Here is a 20,255-nt window from a genome sequence, read left to right on the forward strand (position 1 = left end):
AATTCAGACTTTCTTGTTTATTTATTTATTTTTTTATGAATGTTAATTCAGACATATAGACAATGGGTCTGTTTGAATTGAACTTATTTTTGTTGAAACTGAAAACTGAAAACACTGTAAAAAAATAATTTTTAAATGTATAAATAGTACTGTAAGACTCATTTTTAATATTTTTTTGAATAGAGTTATTGCTACACTATATAAATAGTACTGCTACAGTGCTGCTACAATAACAATTATCCCCTGCCTTTCAGCAAAACGTGTGAAAAAAAAAGGAACAGTATTGTTACAATACTGCTACAATGATAATTGCTCCTCACCTTTCAGCAAAACACTTGAAAATATATATATATGTATATATATATATATTTATATGAAGAAGAAGAAGAAAAGAGCTTTCAACCCAATTCATACGGCACCATTAAACCCGATCCAAACGGCACCATTATGATTGCCAAGCGTTTAATGATTGATTGCTACACATTCAATGTATAAGACTCAGTAATCTGAACAAACATGGTCAAAATTCAAGGCAAGTAATAATAGAGGGAGTGAGGGACCCTCCAGAGAAATTTGACTTCCCAAGTGTTTGCAAGTGAAACACGTCTCTAAAAGGACGAAAGAATCTGGCAGATCTATGACTTTAGAAAGGCAAAGTTACTGATTAAACATTTCTCTAGCTGCTACCTTGGAATACGGATGGTCCCCATCAACTTTTCTTTCCGCAAATCAAATTTAATGAATGTGCGCTATTCAGGTTGTTCTTTCATGTGAGTACTCTGGGTGCAATAGCTCAAATCCTAGCCTTCCATTCAATCTAATGGTTCTAAAATAACTCTACGTCATCAATCCGCGTCAACTTAGTAAAAAACAATTTTAATTCACTCTCATTCCTTCTTTCTCTCATTTTTTTCCTGTTCATGTCTTTCTCTCTGCAACTTTTCACTCCTTAGTCCTCTCCTCTGTTCTCTCTAATTTTCAAAATTTTCAAAAAATCCCGATGTTGTTACCGCTTCGCTTGCGCTCTCGCGGCAAACTACCGTCATCGTACGGACCAAGTCTCGAATCAGCCACCATTGCGCCACCCACCGGCCACCATTTCTCTCCCCCAATGATCTATCAGCCCCTGCTACGCCTCTGTCGGCTTCACTGCTTAGCATCTCTAAACTACACTGCCAGCCCAATCACTTCCCAATGAGTTCTCTCTCTGACTTTCCATATATATTGGGAACACGAAAGAAAATAAATTGAAATTGCAATTTTTTTTTTTTTTTAGTTAGTTTTGAGATTAAGGATTGAAATTAGATGGTGGGTTTTTTGGCTATGGGATTTATGGGTTCTTTTAATCTGGGTTTTTTTTTTTTTTTTTTTTTTTTTTTTTTTTTTTTTTCATTCTCACGGTGGTGATTTGTACTAAGACCCAAGAAATTGTTGATGGGTATATTGTTTTGCTCGGTATTATGGGTTGGATTATTAATTTGTTTATTTTTGAACTTGAGCAGAATTTAATGCTTCTTCATTGTTGAACTTGAAAGGCACTATGAATACCTTTATCTAACTTAAGTTGGACATATAGGTGATATATGTGGACAATTTAGAGATTTGTTTTATTATTATTTTTTAATAGGGTATTGCAATGAAGATTAGGCATATCAAAATCTGTTAGTGATTGGAATAATTCATTATTACAGAATTTGCATCAATGTGAAGTTCTAAATTTATACATCAATTTAGTGTGTTCATTTGCAGTTAGATGGCATTAGTTTTGATGATGGAGAGTCTCCATTGTAGACCTCTCAAAGTTGAAAAGGTAGATTTTGCTGTGCACGGGTAATGTAGCATTAGTGGAATGCTTACATTTTTTTTTTTTTTTTGGGTTGGTTGTGATCTTGCTAGTTGTGATCTAGGTTGGTTTTGATGTAGCTTGTTTGAAAGCTACTGTAAGAGCTAAAGACCATGGGCGTGATTTCTTGTTGCGGTGATAGTAGACAGTTTGACATTGGTAGTAAACAATAGATACTAAAGACAGATGCAGTTTGACATTGGTAGTAAACAATAGGTTCCAAAGACAGATTGTCTTTCAGTGTGTCATTAAATATTCATACTATGCTTTGGTTGACTACATTTTTGTGGTAATATGCTCTCAATTTGTAGTAATAGTTGAAATTGATAGCAATTAAACCTTGTAATGTAGGTTTGATAGTTCATGTACAAGCAAAATTGGTTGTTTCTTTGCTAAGTTCTGTGTAGTCATAGCTATGCTTTTGATATATAAATCACCCCCCTCACCAGGGCCCAAGTCTGTCCATCATCTTAATAGTAATATTCTTGTTTTTTTCTAGCATTGTTTCAACCTTTCAATATTATCATCTATGTAGTTTGAATTTGAAAATATTATTGCAGTGAGTCACAATATTAAATGTTGCTACCTTTTATTATCCACTATGCAGGTGATTTCTTGGATGCAATTGAGCACTAAACCTGTTTTTTCTGAATTGGTGGCTCAATAATCTCAGCATGGTTATACATAAGGGCTGGCACTAACGGGCTACCATAGACAAGCCACTTGAGATCGAAAAAGCATATGATCTTGAAGCACACACACTTATTTCCCTCTTTTCTTTGTGTGGAAATTATATATATTCTACTAGCTAGTGGGAAAAATTGGCCTTATAATCAAGGTCTATAATTCAGTAGAACTCTTGTTATCTTGTTATTTGGCATTTTGATCAAAGTATACATTTCAATGAAATTTGAACTCTATTGGAACAAGTATTTTTTGTTCCTTTTATGTGTTTGTTTTAATATTGCATTTGTCACTAAATTGGTTACTCAATTATTTGTTGTCTATTGATTTTGATGAAAAAAAAGTTTTAAGCTTGGTAAAATTTCAAAAGATAAATCATAAAAATCATTACAGATATTGAAATATCAAGAAAAGAATAATTGCACTTTATTACATTCTCTTGATTTGTACTATACATCATTGTAAGGGTTTTTGTATACATAAACAGGGACACTCAAGTGTCAAAATTGAACGATACAACATAAAACTCAAGCAAGTCTTTTTTGTCTCATTACATGTTTCGAAGTAAAAAGAAGTTCACTCATATCAAGTCTAAAACTTTAATGACACTGAAAATTAGTCTTGCTAGCATCAAGATATCAATCCATAAGGAATGCTTCAAAACCTTTTCTGGCAATATAGCTTGGCTGGAGCTCTATGCTCTATCATCCTGCAACGTTAAAAAACAAATTTCAATCAATACAGTAACATCTTAGAAGACCAACCCTCTATTTACTTGTAAAAATCTTATATGATTCGTTGGTTTCAAGTGAAATAAACCAACAATTTGACTGGAACTTGAAACATAATTGCTATATATAAGTACTTTTCTAGTGCCCCACACAGCCCACACCTTTTGAAATTAGAACAACCCTTATTTCAAGCTTGGCTAAGAACCGACAGAAATTTCCATGACAAAGACAACCCAACAGAAGAAAAACTACATCTACCAAAATTCAAAAATTTATCTATAATTTACTGCAATTAGAGCAAAAGTTAGCCTAGCTGCTGTATACTTGAACAGATGCATCCCCACCATTTGTAATTGCACTTTGAACCAACCAAGTGATGTAAGAAAACTGCCAACTTATGCTCAAATTGTAGTGGCAACCGAAGCAACTAAAGAGTCTAAGACAATGCATATCTCTACATTATTAACATTTGAGGAACTAAGGAGGCAATATTAACATGATAAATTCTAATATTTGGAAGAAAAATATCCTCTTTGCCAACAAATGGGATTTTCACAAACTTCACAATGTCAGGTAGTTGAACGGAAATAGTAGAAGAAACAGCCTTGTCTATGAGCACATTCTTGGCAAAATCAAGACCAAGTGTGATGCTTGCACATATATGAAGCCTTCCTCCTCAGATTGAATTTGAGTGTTATTAGGAGTTAGTAAAAATGATAGAACTATTAACAAATTAATGGGTGAAATTAATAAGAAAAACTCAAAAGACAAGTAGTTCAAAGGAAAACCAAGAACCCAAACACTCAAATTACAGTGATCTTCTCTTGAAGAAACTACGAGAGCAACACGTAGAAAATCAAAACAAAAATTTTCCAATTGGTACTACCAGTGACATCAACTACAGACGAAATTCTTCATTTTTTTTTTCCATCCTGAAGATGGTAAAATATAGAGCCTGATGGGCCTACCTTAATGGGTCTGACGGATCGGAACTGGTGGGCCTGTATAAAGATGATCCCCTGCACTTTGAAGGCCCATTGCTGACAGACGTAGTAAGGGCCCATGATCCGAGGTCCATATCGCCTAGAAAAGCCTTAAGAGCCAAAAATGGAAATCCTTGCTCACCACGCTCAGAGGAATTTGTATTAGAGTCCCACATGGAAAAGATTTGAAAACCAAGAAGAAAAGTTAACCCTTTGCCACTATAAAAGGCCTGCCACCCTCAGAAATCGAGGTACGCTTTAATTGACCCTCTCTATACTCTAAGTAAAATAGAAGAATTCTAACTTGACCGTCGGAGAGCTTTTGGCCGGCACCACACCGGTGCTCTCTGAAGGACTTCTTTTGATTGCTTCTGTCGTGCAGGTTCGTTTCGAGTCGCGAGTACGGTGTGACCCATTGGTGACAATTTTCGACGTCATCAGTTGGCGCCGTCTGTGGGAATCACGATCGTCATAACACATTATCGCTTCTTAGACAAAAGAGTTACATGGTACTCACATGCTCGATGGCAACCACTAACAACGCTCAAGAAGAGGAAGCCCCTACGACTGCCCTTGAGAGACAGGTCAGGACGCTCGCCGCAGCCGTGGAGCACCTCACCAAACAAAACCACGACCTAGAAGAGCAGCTAAACCAAAAGAGTGCAGCGGTCAATAACCAAGGAGCGGATCAAGAAGGAACCAGCGCTGAAAGGAGGAATCATGACAGACCACAGGAGAGTAACGCCCCGAGCAAACAAGTGCGACGGGACGCTAGCATCCCTTCAGTGACGGATACAGCTCCACAACCCATCATCGCGGAGATGCAGGCGATGAAGGAACAGATGGAAGTACTGATGAACGCTCTCAAGGGGCGAGTGTCCAATGATCTTGACGACCTTGTCAACCGGACTGACTCGCCATTTACGGCAACCGTCAATTCCTTCCCCCTACCAAGTAAATTCCGCATGCCAAGTATGGATAGTTATGACGGAATCAAGGACCCTCTCGATCACCTAGAGACCTTCAAGACCCTGATGCACCTTCAGGGAGTGGCAGACGCAATTATGTGCAGGGCGTTCCCTACAACCCTAAAGGGCGCAGCAAGGATTTGGTTCAGCCGGCTAACACCAAACTCCATCGGCACCTTCAAGGAGCTGAGCGCTCAATTCACTACGCACTTCATCGGAGGACATCGGTATAAGAAATCCACGGCTTGTTTAATGAATATCAAGCAGAGAGAGGAGGAGACGTTACGGGCCTACATATCACGCTTCAATAAAGAAGCGCTCTCGATCGACGAAGCCGACGACAAGATACTAGTGGCAGCGTTCACGAACGGACTGAAGGGGGGTAAGTTTTTGTTCTCCCTATACAAAAACGACCTAAAGACCATGTCGGAGGTGCTTTACAGGGCCACCAAGTATATGAACGCTGAAGACGCACTACTAGCTCGAGAAGATAGACCCAAGAAAAGAGACAGACAAGAGGATCCCCGACAGGACCAGGGGCAGAAGAAAGGAAGAATGGGAGATCGAAGGGAGGAGAGACGTCCAAAACCCATGGGCGCAAGGTTCACAAGTTTCACCCCGTTGACCGCTCCGATAGACCAAGTCCTAATGCAGATTAAGGACGAAGGATCCCTGACGTTTCCGGGAAAGCTGAAGAGTGATCCCAACAAAAGGTCCAGAGACAAATATTGCCGCTTCCATCGTGACCATGGTCACGACACGGTCGATTGCTACGACTTGAAGCAACAAATCGAAGCCCTTATCCGACAAGGGAAGCTGAAGAAGTTCGTCAGCAAGGAGAGAACAGATCAACCCCCACAAGAACAACACCCCCGTCGAGAAAACTAGCGACCAAGACCCCCATTAGGGGACATAAGGATGATAATTAGAGGAACAGCCGCGGCCGGATCGTCGAAAAAGGCTCGCAAAACATACCTTCGGATGGTACAGAATGTCCAGTTGGCGGGTACAGTGCCAAAGATGGCAAGAAGGGAAGGCCCCATTATCGGGTTCTCGGAAGAGGATGCAAGACGCCTACACCATCCACACGACGATGCCCTCGTCGTCACCTTGCGGGCAGGCGACTACAATATCCACCGAGTGTTGGTCGACAACGGTAGTTCGGCCGACATCTTGTATTATCCGGCGTTCCAACAAATGAGGATTAACAGGGAGCAGCTAATACCGACAAACGCCCCGCTGGTTGGTTTCGGAGGGAGTAGAATATTCCCCTTGGGCGCAGTCACGCTATCGGTGACAGTAGGAGATTACCCCCAACAAATCACCAAGGACGTAACATTCTTGGTGGTCGATTGCTCGTCAGCCTACAATGCTATTATTGGACGACCCACGCTCAACTCGTGGAAGGCGGCAACATCAACTTATCACCTGATGATCAAGTTCCCAACGGAGTATGGGGTAGGAGAGCTACGCGGAAGTCAAATTGCCGCACGAGAATGCTACGTAGCTATGATGGAGGTGGAAGACCAGATCCAGGCCTTGAACATAGAAGAACACCGAACGACGGCAGAACCTACAGAGAAGCTAGAGGAGATAACTCTCGACAGTTCCAATCCAGACCGAACCACCAAGATCGGAACGCTTGCCAAACCCGCAATCCGTCAAGAGCTCGTAGCTTTCTTGAGAAGCAATAAGGATGTGTTCGCCTGGAGCCATGACGATATGCCAGGAATCGATCCCTCGGTCATGGTACATAAGTTGAATGTGTTGCCCTCGTTTCCACCCGTCCGACAAAAGAAGAGAGTATTCGCCCCGGAACGAGACCAAGCAATAGCGGAAGAGGTCCGCAAACTCCAAGAGGCAAGCTTCATCAGGGAAGTCTACTACCCCGATTGGCTGGCGAATGTGGTAATGGTGAAGAAAACGAGCGGCAAATGGCGGATGTGCGTGGACTTCACCGATCTTAACAAAGCATGCCCCAAAGATAGCTATCCCCTTCCAAGGGTCGACATCCTAGTAGACTCGACGGCTCAACACCAATTGCTAAGCTTCATGGATGCTTTCTCGGGTTATAACCAGATCCGCATGCACGCGGACGATCAGGAGAAGACTTCGTTTGTAACCAGTTAAGGACTCTTCTGTTACAAAGTAATGCCATTCGGCCTGAAGAATGCAGGGGCAACATACCAGAGACTAATGAACAAGATGTTCGCACAGCAAATAGGGAGGAATGTCCAAGTCTATGTCGACGACATGCTGGTGAAGAGCCGGAAAGAGGAAGACCACTTGGAAGATCTCAAGGAAACATTCGGCACGCTTCGATCCTACAACATGAAACTCAATCCGGGAAAGTGCGCATTCGGTGTAACGGCAGGCAAATTCCTAGGATTCATGGTATCTCAAAGGGGGATTGAAGCTAACCCGGACAAAATCCGAGCCATAATGGAGATGGCCCCCCCGAGAAACGTGAAGGAAGTACAGAGCCTTAACGGCAAGGTAGCGGCATTGAATAGATTCGTGTCGAGAGCGACGGACAAGTGTTTACCCTTCTTTCGAACATTGAAAAAGTCATTCGAGTGGACGGACGAGTGTCAGCGAGCCTTCGAGGAGTTAAAAACCTATCTATCTTCACCACCTCTACTGAGCCCCTCGCAACCAGGTGAAGAACTCTTCCTCTATTTGGCTGTCTCCCCGGTGGCCGTCAGCGCGGCCTTAATCAGAGAGGAGGACAGGGCACAGAAGCCCGTGTACTACGCCAGCCGGGCGCTCCGCGGTGCCGAGGAAAGATACCAACCTATGGAGAAACTCGCTTTTGCGTTGGTCATGGCGGCTCGCAAGCTCAAGCCCTACTTTCAAGCCCATACCATGAACGTAATGACCGACAAGCCCTTGCGAAGGGCACTGAGTAATCCTGAAGCCGCGGGTCGACTAACGCTATGGGCAATAGAATTGAGTGAGTTTGACATCAAGTACCGTCCACGTGCGGCCATTAAAGGACAAGCTGTAGCCGACTTCATAGCAGAGTTTACGCGTGACGGGGACAAGGGGGCAGAAGAACCCCCCCAGTGGAACATCTACACCGACGGATCATCCAATAAGCGAGTTGGAGGAGCCGGCATAGTATTGCTGTCACCTGAAGGAGACAAGATTGAATGTATGGTCCGTCTCGACTTCCCCATTACCAACAATGAAGCAGAATACGAAGCGGTGGCAGCAGGACTCGACCTAGCCAAAGCCGCCGGAGCTGAAAGTGTGGTCGTGCATTGCGACTCTCAAGTCGTGACCAATCAAGTAAACGGAGATTATGAATGCAAAGGGGAAAGGTTGAAGAGATATCTTGATCAAGTAAGGGCGAGAGTCGACGGGCTAAGAGCAATGTTCGTCCAGATCCCTAGGGGAGAAAATGAGCTCGCCGATCGGCTAGCCAAAGCCGTTTCAGCAGAACATATGATGACATCGGGTAATGTACTTTCCTTTGTTCAAATCTTTCCACTAATAGACCCCGACAACATGCAGGAGATACGCTCCGAAAGAAACTGGACTACGCAGATAACTTCATACTTAAAGGACGGGATATTGCCAGAAGAGAAGGAGGCAGCGAGAAAGCTAAAAGTCCAAGCGGCAAGGTTCGTCTTGATAAAAGACATTCTTTACAAGAGAGGTTTCTCCCGTCCTTATCTAAGATGTCTCGGGGTTGAAGAGGCAGACTACGTAATGAGGGAAGTACACGAAGGAATATGCGGGAACCATTCCGGATCGCGCTCGTTAGTGCACAAACTGGTACGAGCTGGGTATTACTGGCCAACCATGCAGAAGGATGCCGAGTCCTACGTTAAAAGCTGCGACAAATGCCAAAGGTTCAGCAATTTCATCGGACAACCAGCTGAGGAGCTAACCTCTATAACGGCTCCATGGCCGTTCGCTCAGTGGGGACTAGATATCATGGGACCTTTCCCAACGGCGGTAAGGCAGCTGAAGTTCTTGGTAGTGGGTATTGACTACTTCACAAAATGGGTAGAGGCGGAAGCCTTGGCCACCATTACAGAAAAAAACATTAGAAGTTTTGTCTGGCGGTGCATCGTATGCAGGTTCGGTATTCCAAGAGTTCTTGTCTCAGATAACGGGAGGCAGTTCGACAACGGCCACTTCCAGGATTTCTGCACTCAGCTAGGAATAAAAAACCACTACTCATCACCCGCCCATCCTCAGGCTAATGGCCAGGTTGAAGTCACGAACCGATCCCTGTTAAAGATTATCAAGACTCGGCTCGAGGGGGCAAAGGGCATATGGCCCGAAAAATTGCCGAGCATACTATGGGCATACAGGACAACGGCGAGGACTTCGACAGGAGAGATGCCATTTCGACTGACATACGGGAGCGAGGCGGTCATCCCAGCAGAAGTTGGACTCACAAGTTACAGGGTTCACAACCATGACGAATGCAGGAATGACGAATCCCTGAGGCTACAGCTGGACCTAATAGATGAGGTTAGGTCGGTGGCGGAGCAAAGGATCGCTAGGTACAAGGATCGCATGTCCAGACATTACAACACCCGGGTCCGACATAGAAACTTCCAAGTTGGAGACCTCGTACTCAGGAAGGTCATGGGTGCAACTAAAGACCCTGCACAGGGAAAACTCGGCCCCAACTGGGAAGGACCTTATAGAGTTACGTCATGGAAAAGGAAAGGAACGTACCACCTGGAGACAACAGATGGAGAGAAGCTGCCACATCCATGGAATGCCGAGCATTTGAGGAAATACTACCAGTAGTAGTGACACGGCAACCAGTTTTTGTTTGAGCTTTTTATAAGTTTCCCTTTTAACTGTCTTTTTGCTACAATTTTGTTGTGCCCTTTTTAAGCCCAAAGGGGGCAGGCACTTTTTCCTTTACGCATTTCTATAATCAGATATTACTTTGATCTTCTACTTGGATGTCATTATAATTGTCTACAAAACTAACAGAAACTAAATAAAGTCCACAAGATGGACGGATACAAATGCAGTCCACAAGATGGACGGATCATCCTACGGGGATGATAAGATACTACAGGAATAATCATTCAAGTCCACAAGATGGACGGATACAAATGCAGTCCACAAGATGGACGGATCATCCTACGGGGATGATAAGATACTACAGGAATAATCATTCAAGTCCACAAGATGGACGGATATAAATGCAGTCCACAAGATGGACGGATCGCCCTACAAGGACGATCGCCCTCAATCCACAAAATTGACGGACACAAAATGTCCACAAGATGGACGGATATAAATGCAGTCCATAAGATGGACGGATCGCCCTACAAGGACGATCGCCCTCAATCCACAAAATTGACGGACACAAAATGTCCACAAGATTGACGGATCACCCCACAAGGACGATCACTGTCAGTCCATAAAATGGACAGACCCAAAATAAAGTCCACAAGATGGACGGATTATCCTACAAGGATAGTAGCCAAAGTCCACAAGATGGACGGACCATCCCACAGGGATGATGACTCAAGTCCATAAGGTGGACGGATATAATCGAAAGTCCACAAGACGGACGGATCGTCCTACAAGGACGATCACTGTGAGTCCTTAAATGGACGGACATAAAATAAAGTCCACAAGGCCGACGGGCCATCCCACAGGGATGATGACATCCTATAGGGATGATAACTCAAGTCCACAAGGTGGACGGAAATAATGGAAAAACATGCAAGCGAAGTGGACGGACCACTGACTACGTTAAAATTTTTACAAGTCCATTAAATAGGCATTACATTTAAAAAGTGATGTACAACGCCACAAAGTGGACGGGTCCTCATAATGAACCTCTAAAAATAGACGGAAAAGGAAAATCCTCACGGATGTAAATGCTCAATCAACACAAGATAACAAGTCTGCAATGTGGACGGAGTATCACAGAAACAAATATTCTCACAAAAATCCTTCCTTAAGAAGGAGGACGGACCTTTAAACAAAGTACCAAACAATGATAGAAAGCATATATGAACATTAAGCCAAAAGCCCCAAAGGCAAGCGTTTAATACAACTAAAGAGGACGGATTGTTCTGGAATGTAAATAAAAAAAAAAAGAAAAGGGACGGATTGTTCTCAAAATAAATTACATAGACATTAATCTTTCTTTTGTTCAGCGACTTGGACATCCTTCAACGGGACGGACTCTCCGTCTCCTTGAGCAGCGTCTTCGCCAAAGAGGTCCTCCGTATTTTCGGAGGCGACGGGGAGGGCAGAAGTCTGGGCTTGGTCCTCAAGTTTGACCATTGACAAATCCAACTCTGGATAGGCCTTCTTGACTTGACGGAGAGAATCATCGAAGCCTTGTAGGAAAGAATCTGACAGCTCGCCCAAGCAGGTCTCTGAGCTTCGGTACTCCTCGACGGCTACCTCTTTCACATGACGGATCTCTTCCTTGAGTTCTTTGATCTCCGCCTCCTTTTTCTCTATGACCGTCAGCGCAGAGGCCGTCTTCTCCTCCAGCTCCTTCCTTGCCTTCTCAGAAAGCTCCAGCTTCTTCTCCATCTTGGACCTCCATTTATGGAGTTGTCCGAGCTCTTCCTCCGTCTGCTCCGCCTTCGCGCGCACCCGGTCTAAGGTACTCTCACGGTTGAGACACCGGTCCAGTAGTCCCTTCATCATGACCAAGGACTGCGAATAGAAAAGAGACCGTCACATAATGTAAATAACAACGAAAAAGAAAAATAAACTTATTTGACGGACATAACCAACCTGAGCGACGGCAAAAAGGCCCGTCTCCCCCATGGCCTCCGTCGAGTGGTTTCCAAGATCTTCATAGTCTTCCGCCGTGATGATGGACGACAGCTTCTCCAATGCATACTTGGAGTCGTCGCGGAGAAGGGAAGTGTAACACCCCAACCTAATTGCCTAATTAATTTATGGGTTTATATGCATGTCATTATTTTAATTACTTTTAAGTGCATGAAACTTTGATTTTGTTATATTATAGAACATATATGCCATTTTAATGTGTTAGAGATAACTTTATAAAATTAAGGATATATATTTGTGTGTGTGGGTAATGTGTTATTTATTCTTTGTAGATAGGTGTGAATGCAAAGAAAAATAAAAGTAAATGTGAATGCAAAGTTTATATATATATATATATATATATAATTATATGTGTGTGTGAATGCAAGAAAAATTGGAAAAGGTGTTTGTGAGATTTGTTTCTCCCTAGCCATACACGTACCCAAGCCCCAAAAGTCTTCTTACTTTTCTGATTTTCTTGGCTGCTTCTGAAGTCCAGCAGCTGCTTTTCTTCTTTCTCTATTTCCCCTTTCTTTGTTCTTCTTTCTTCTTCCTTCCTTACACGGCAACATCTCTCCCTCCCTTTCTCACCAAAAAATTCTAGTTTCTTTGAAGAAGAAATTAGACAATTAACCCTAAGATTTTATCTTCAAAGTGTGTGGGTAAGTAAGTTAAACCTCATCTGATTTTGTGTATTTGGATAGTAAAATTTGTTTGTTTATTTTCCCTCTTTGTTCTCTACTCTGTTTCTGGAAGTTGATTTGGTGATTCTGTTTTATTTACTTGAAATATTGATGATATTGTGATCAATTGAATGCTTATTAGGGTATTTCAATATATATACTATAGGTATAAAAATACCCAAATGAAATTAAGACCTATTGCTATTTGTTGATGATTTTGTAAGAATATGTACTGAAGCTGTCTCTGTGACAGAGTTGAGGTTTACTACAAGAAAATTCTGTGTTAAATTGTATTTTGTGAATTAGGATGCAAGGAGTAGTTTTTATGAATTCTAAGATGCATATGGTTGTTATAGATTTGGTTTCACAGCATTTGGATGAACATAAAATTAGTGGTTTAATTTGAAAGTTGCAAGAAATTCTGTCAGGACAGATTTGAGTTTACTGTCTTGTGTGATTTTTAGTAAATCATGGGTTAATGCTTTGACTCCGAAATTTTTATGGTTTATACTGGACATACATGGGAGTAGTACTGTAAAATTTCATGACAATTGGAGGTGCGTAGACAGCCCGTTTGTATTTTACAAATGGAGCATACGTGGCTGTAATGAGCAGTGAACAATATATACTACACCTAACTTTGTGGATTTAATTCTCAAGTTAGGGTGTATGTTTTGAGTTATAATTTTATACACTCATCCTTTGGTATGTTTGAAGCATATATAAATTTTGTGGATTGATTTCTCTACGGTTTGGCTGCAAAATATGTTTGATGATTGTATCATATGTTTTGGGAAACTTTATGTGATGGGAATTAGGATTTCCTTGAGTTTGAGAGTTAGGTGGTGATTTAGGTATAAGTTTATATATTAGGAAGAGTTGGTCCATAATAAGTTTTGGTTCTTTTCATTTAGGTGACGAAAACGAGAACACGGACGCCTGAGCTCCTCGTATACAATCTCTCGCGCCTTTTGTTTTCAGGTAAGGGACTTGTGACGTGTGCTTTTAATAAGTATAAAGTTTATTTCGAAAACTAATATGCATTAAAACTTGTCGATTTGAGATATTACATATAAGCATGATTTAAGTAAAGTTTATGTTCGTGAGTTGTTCAATCTTATGTATATGATAATTTTGCATATTAATGCTAGTACCTATGTCACGAACATAATATTTTAGAATGAAGTGGATATGCTACTATTATGAAATAATTATGTAAAAGTATAGTTATCAGAAAAATATAGCGTTCGGGTTATTCCACTGTTATGTTCTGAACTCAGCCAATAGGGGTTAATTATTGGCTTTCCATGGAAAGATGTTATCTGTTTGGCCATTTAAAGTAGAGAAAATGGGGTTGCCCGTAACTCTAGGCCATTTAAAGTAGAGGAAATGGGGTTGCCCGTAACTCTAATCTGAATAAGGCCTTCTCCCCAATGTGTACGGACGGCGGGGAGGAATAAAATCTTGAGGAGATGTGCCATCAGGCCTCTCAAAGAGGACAATATCATGCACACGAGGTTACCCAAATGTGATGAGGCCTTCTCTGTACAGACTTATCAAAGGTGGACTAACCAATATGTTATGAATAGCTACATTATGTTATTGAGCATGAGAGAATGATTTTGTTAAAATGCATTATGAAAATTAAAAGCTCTCATGAAAAGAAGTTTATGATGAAACATTTTATAGTCTTTGTTCTAAAGATAAGGTTACGAAATTATACGTATGTTCCTTATTATGTCCTTTTATTTTTTTATATGAAAGGAAAATGAAATATTTTTATTTGAAAGGTTCATAAGTTATTTAAGAGCAATATGAATAGTATGAAGGCTATTTGATCAAAGTTGGCATATCCATAAACTATTTGTTTTACATGTATTCTTATTAAAGGCCCATGGAGCTTTAAAACCTTACTGGGCTTCGCAACTCACCCTATTATATTTCAGTGCACAGGTTCTTCCTGGAAGCAGCGAGAGTATGAGAGGTGGCAAGGATTCTGTGTTTTCTCGTTTTGTTAGAATGTAGAGTTTTGTTGTATAACAGCTAGCTCTTTTGTTGTATAGAAGGAATCAAGATATACTTGATCCTTTGAGCACAGATGTAATTTGGTACTCTAGTTTGTTTTGAACCCCAGTTGTATGTCTTTGGGGTTAGGTTTGTAATAAGAGTTTTGCTAAACGTTTAGCTATGTAAATTTTTACTTGAATACCTTAAGTTTCAGACAGGTGGTATTTGTTTCCAAGTTCGAAGGAAATGAAATTTCAAGGTTGCCATCATTTTTGTTTATATATTGGCTTTTATGCAAGAAAATAAGCAAGAAGTCAAGCAATAGTTCTTGATAAGTACCTTCAGATTAGGTTGGTTCGTGTTAATATTGAGATAAACTTGATATTAACATGCCGGTCATGCTCTAAACTCTGAAATACAGATTTGGGTCGTGACAGGAAGGAGGTCTCTCTTGCTTACCGTCTGGGGCCATCATCAATCCTTTACCCGTCCCTTGCTTAGCTGGGGTGATGGTCTTGTTACCCTCAGCCATTAAACCGACCACAGGTTCAAGAGAGACCTTTGGCTGCTTAAATGGACGGTCGGATTTTGATGTCGGTTTCCTCTTAGGGGCTGAAGCCGTCACCTTAGGTACCACCTCGCCGGATTCCCTCTTCTTGACGGCTTGGGATTTGATCAAAGCTCTCCTTTTTGCGTCTTCCATCTCTGCAAATAATGACAGATGAAATTAAAACTAAGTAAAGTCGGTTAAATGGCAAAGTAAAGTTGACGGGCTTACGTCTATGAACTCGCTCGTCGTATCTAATTGCCTCTTGGGTGGGCTCAGGACCGTCACAGTACCAATGTATGGTCCTCGGGTTCACCAACTTAGCCCAAGTCCTTTCCTCCGGCGTAGTTTTCCTGCAAATCTTTTCAAGGAAACTAAACTCCTCAAGGCTGACTTGTGGGCGCCGTCTACCTGCAGAGAAAGACGATCAAGATATACACATAAAAATGGACGGATACGAAAAGCTTTACAAAATTAAGACGGATGCATACACGATTGATTTATCACTGCCCAAGTTGTGTCGACGGGCATGTACTCTGTCTCCCCTGGATGGCTCATCCATCTGTCACCCTCCAGGAAGAAGTAGCGACTCTTCTAGTCTCTGTTTGAGTCTGGGGTCTCAAAGATCACCTTCAACAAGGGGCTCCGACTGGCAAAACTATACATCCCCCTTGATCCAGAAATCTCGTCTGGACGGTAACAGTGAAGAAATTCACGGACCGTCAGTTTCCTTTCCCCATCCGACATTGCACCGTAAAGAATCTCCATGGCTATGAAGACCCTCCAGGCGTTAGGGGATATCTGGGTGACGGACAACCCCAGATACTGTAAAAGTTCCCTATGAAGTGTAGAAAGCGGGAATCGAAGTCCAGCCTTCAACGCCTACTCGTACACTCCGACACCGTCTACCCCTTCATAGTAACACTTCTCCGACGCGTATGGTAGACGGATGGAAACATAGTCCGGGATTTGGAAGTTGGTTCTGAAGGTGCTGAAATGTTTCTCCCTGATGACGGATGTAAACCTATGCACCGTCCACTCTGGCAACATGATGAACTGCCTTAGTCCATCAGCGCCTACATTGGACTCCAGTGCTTGATCCCCGTCGTCATCAGAACCCTCTATTTCAACTATCTCTACATCCTCATTTGTTGAGGATGAAGAGGAGGCAGACGGACTCCTATCTTCGCCGGGGCTCTCTTGGTCTTTATGACCGGACGGGTATACATCCTCGTATTCCGTCCCATCACGAACCACCGACTGGTTACTTGACGCACTAGACATTTCCTACAATTGACAATGAAACCTAAGACCGACGGGTTTGAAAGTATTGACGGGTATGGAAAGCCTAACAACAATGCATGGACGGAAATGTAACTTGACTATAGTATATTAGAAGTACTTACCAAACTTAGCAGAGGAGAGGTGACGGTTGGTGTAATCAGTAGATCTTCGTCCTCGACGGATTACTCTGACAAGGTTGACGGCTTCGCTCTGACAAATGATTTCTGAGTGAAAATTGAAAAATGAGAGAGTGAGGCGCCTTATATATATAGGAGATGCACGGAAGACAAAGCGACGCTTCGATCCTATACAACGGCCATTCAGAGAGTGACACGTGGCATGCTTAATAAATGCTGACAACCTGTCAGTACGTACCAACAGATTTGTACCCGTCATGTAACCATCAACTTGATGAATCTTCCTCTGATGGGTTGATCCATCTGGAACCATCGTCCTATCTTGCATGAATCCGTCATAAAATGCCCGTCATACCCATACGTAAGGATCGTCACCCCATTGATCCTTTGACCTAAAAGGTGACGGACCATTGGGGTGAAGGGGGCAACTGAAGATGGTAAAATATAGAGCCTGATGGGCCTACCTTAATGGGCCTGACGGATTGGAACTGGTGGGCCTGTATAAAGATGATCCCCTGCACTTTGAAGGCCCATTGCTGACAGACGTAGTAAGGGCCCATGATCCGAGGTCCATATCGCCTAGAAAAGCCTTAAGAGCCAGAAATGGAAATCCTTGCTCACCACGCTCAGAGGAATTTGTATTAGAGTCCCACATGGAAAAGATTTGGAAACCAAGAAGAAAAGTCAACCTTTTGCCACTATAAAAGGCCTGCCACCCTCAGAAATCGAGGTACGCTTTAATTGACCCTCTCTATGCTCTAAGTAAAATAGAAGAATTCTAACTTGACCGTCGGAGAGCTTTTGGCCGGCACCACACCGGTGCTCTCTGAAGGACTTCTTTTGATTGCTTCTGTCGTGCAAGTTCGTTTCGAGTCGCGAGTACGGTGTGACCCATTGGTGACAATTTTCGACGTCATCACATCCTAACCCACACAATCATAGAGAAAAACGAACAAGTGAAACTTAACCAAAAAAAAAAAAAAAAAAAACCCAATCCATAATACCGAGCAAAACAATATACCCATCAACAATTTCTTGGCTCTTAATACAAATCACCTCCGTGAGAATGAAAAATTGTAAAAAAAATCACAACTTTACCAAAAAAAAAAAAAACACCCAGATTAAAAGAACCCATAAATCCATAGCCAAAAAACCCACCATCAGATTTCAATGCCTAAGCTCAAAACCAACTTTTAAAAAAATATATATATAAAAAATTGCAATGTCAATTTATTTTCTATCGTGTACTCAATATATATGAAAAGTCAGAGAGAGAGAGAACTTACTGGGAAGTGATTGGGCCGGCGGTGCAGATTGGAGATGCTAGGCAGTGGAGCCGACAGAGGCATAGCAGGGGTTGATAGATTGTTGGGGAAGAGAAATGGTGGCTGGTGAGTGGCGCCATGGTGGCGATGACGGTGGTTTGGCGTGAGAGTGGTAGCGGCAAAAGCAAGTCAGCAACATCAGGATTTTTTGAAAATTTTGAGAATTAGAGAGAACAAAGGAAAGGACTGCGGAGTGAAAAGTTGGAGAGAGAGATATGAACAGAAGAAAAAAAAATGAGAGAAAAAAGGAATGAGAGTGAATTAAAATTTTTTTTCCTAAGTGACGCGGATCGATGACGTGGAGGTATTTTATAGCCATTAGATTGAATGGAAGGCTAGGATTTAAGCTATTGCACCCCGTGCAATACCCTAGGTATTGCACGGGATCTCAATCCGAGTACTCTCTGCTCTGGTCTTTAGTCTTTATAGGGACTGTTCAATACTGCGCGGCGACCCACACCCACGAGGGACGGTGTGCCAAGATTGAGAGACTCAAAATAGTTTTGAGACCCTAAAATAAAATCAAGTTCTTTGTAAAACAATGCAACTCTTCTCAAAAATTATTTTTAGACCATGGGTTTTTAGATCGGTAAACTACTAAGTAGCATATGTTGTTGTCATCATGTTCAAGATATTTGCATTACACGAGCATACTTTATTTTTAAATTAAAGAATACACCAATATGCTTGTAGGCTGCATTTGGAAATTTGGATTTGGATTTTAAATTAATGAATTTGAAATATCATGATTTCAAATTTATTGATTTTAGAAGTTATTTCAAATATAAGCATATTAAAAGTTTAAATTTCTTGATACATTTGTCAAATCTAAATCTTTGACATTTTTTAAACTTCGAAAACAAGTTATTTGGATTTTAATTACCCAACTCTAAATCCAAATGCCCAAATCATGTCATCCAGATACATCATTAATAATATTAAAGACTGATACTTAAAGCGCATAGAAAATAGGGTAAATTCTACTAACATACCCTAAGGTTTTGATTCATGCCAATCAAGTCCATGACTTCTCAAAATTAGTCAATTTAGTCCCTTAAGCCAACTTAGTCCCTAAACAATTGGTTATTTTTTCTCAACTGTTTAATTACTAACTTGGCTTTAGAGACCAAATTAGTTATTTTTAAAAAATCTTTGATCTAATTAGCATAAACCTAAATCTCAAGGGTGTGAATTGAATTTACCCTAAAAAATGATAGTTGCCATTATATTTGTTTGCTGGGCCATACTTAATTTTATTGATTGGTTCTTGAAGAGCTTTTCAACTTCTTCTTTCTTTTTTTGCCCTCCCGTGAATAAAGGCTAAGACGTAACCACCTCATCACTTTCTTTGTTACGGAAATTCCATAAAAAAGATAAAAGAGGAGGAATGGAAAAACCTTGTAAAAAGTAGGGAAAAGTAGGAAGATGTAAAAGTAAAAGGATCAAAAATATGATTTTAATAAATTTACTATTAAACCTTATTAGAAAAGAAAACGATAGAAAAAAGTTTAACTAAAAAGTTAAAATAGAAAAATTTCACCCACATAAAGATGGAAAAACTAATGTGTATGGACCTTCAATGGAACTACGAATGCCAATAAAGAGTCTTTTGATTTTATGGATGACTCTTCTGACAAAATATTAATTTTCTAAAAAAAATATTTGTACAATACTCCTTGAGGTATATGGATGAATGAATATCTCAAAAAAAAAAATAAAAAATAGTATATGAATGAATGACATTTCGCTCTTAAGGCTCGTATAAGAATATTTTTTTTAAAATGTAATATTCTATTGCATTTAGACACACCCCAAGGTAAATTGTCACTTTGTCAAATCTCAAGTGAGGTTTGTGTAGTTTACCCTATTATTAAGTAACTAGACTTATCACATGTGCTATGCACGTGTAATTAGGCTCTTTTTTATTTTAAATTTTTTTTAGGTTTAGTGAAATAATATTTAAAAATGAAATAGAGATAGTGTCTTAATTTTTAAGATTTTGATAAAAGTTTGAAAGCCTAAAAGTTAGGAACTCTTTTAAAAATAGTAAATTACTCTTTTAACTAGTTTGTGTTTTTAAATTTAAAATTAGTATTTAATTAAAAGATATGGGTATTTTAGGGAATTTAAGAATTTGGGTGAGAACATTGTAGTACGCAAAATGATGAAACCCAATCAGGAAATCTTGTTTTTCTTAATATTAGACTCATCACCTATGCTTTGCATGTGCAATAATGCTCTTTTTTATATATTTATTTTTTGGTTTAGTGTTATAATGTT

At 40.9% G+C, this 20,255-nt stretch overlaps 2 long non-coding RNA genes across 2 annotated transcripts; both read left to right on the forward strand.

Annotated features, from left to right (window-relative positions):
• Window positions 1-762: 762 nt before the first annotated feature.
• On the forward strand, window positions 763-2,805 carry LOC126720627 (uncharacterized). Its single transcript, XR_007653554.1, has 2 exons — window positions 763-1,810; window positions 2,451-2,805. It is a non-coding gene; the product is annotated as an uncharacterized LOC126720627 (long non-coding RNA).
• Window positions 2,806-12,386: 9,581 nt separating this feature from the next.
• Window positions 12,387-14,951, forward strand: LOC126720626 (uncharacterized). Its single transcript, XR_007653553.1, has 3 exons — window positions 12,387-12,654; window positions 13,590-13,656; window positions 14,622-14,951. It is a non-coding gene; the product is annotated as an uncharacterized LOC126720626 (long non-coding RNA).
• The last annotated feature ends 5,304 nt before the right edge of the window (window positions 14,952-20,255 follow it).

The sequence above is a fragment of the Quercus robur genome, chromosome 4, assembly GCF_932294415.1.
Source record: "Quercus robur chromosome 4, dhQueRobu3.1, whole genome shotgun sequence".
Taxonomy (NCBI): domain Eukaryota; kingdom Viridiplantae; phylum Streptophyta; class Magnoliopsida; order Fagales; family Fagaceae; genus Quercus; species Quercus robur.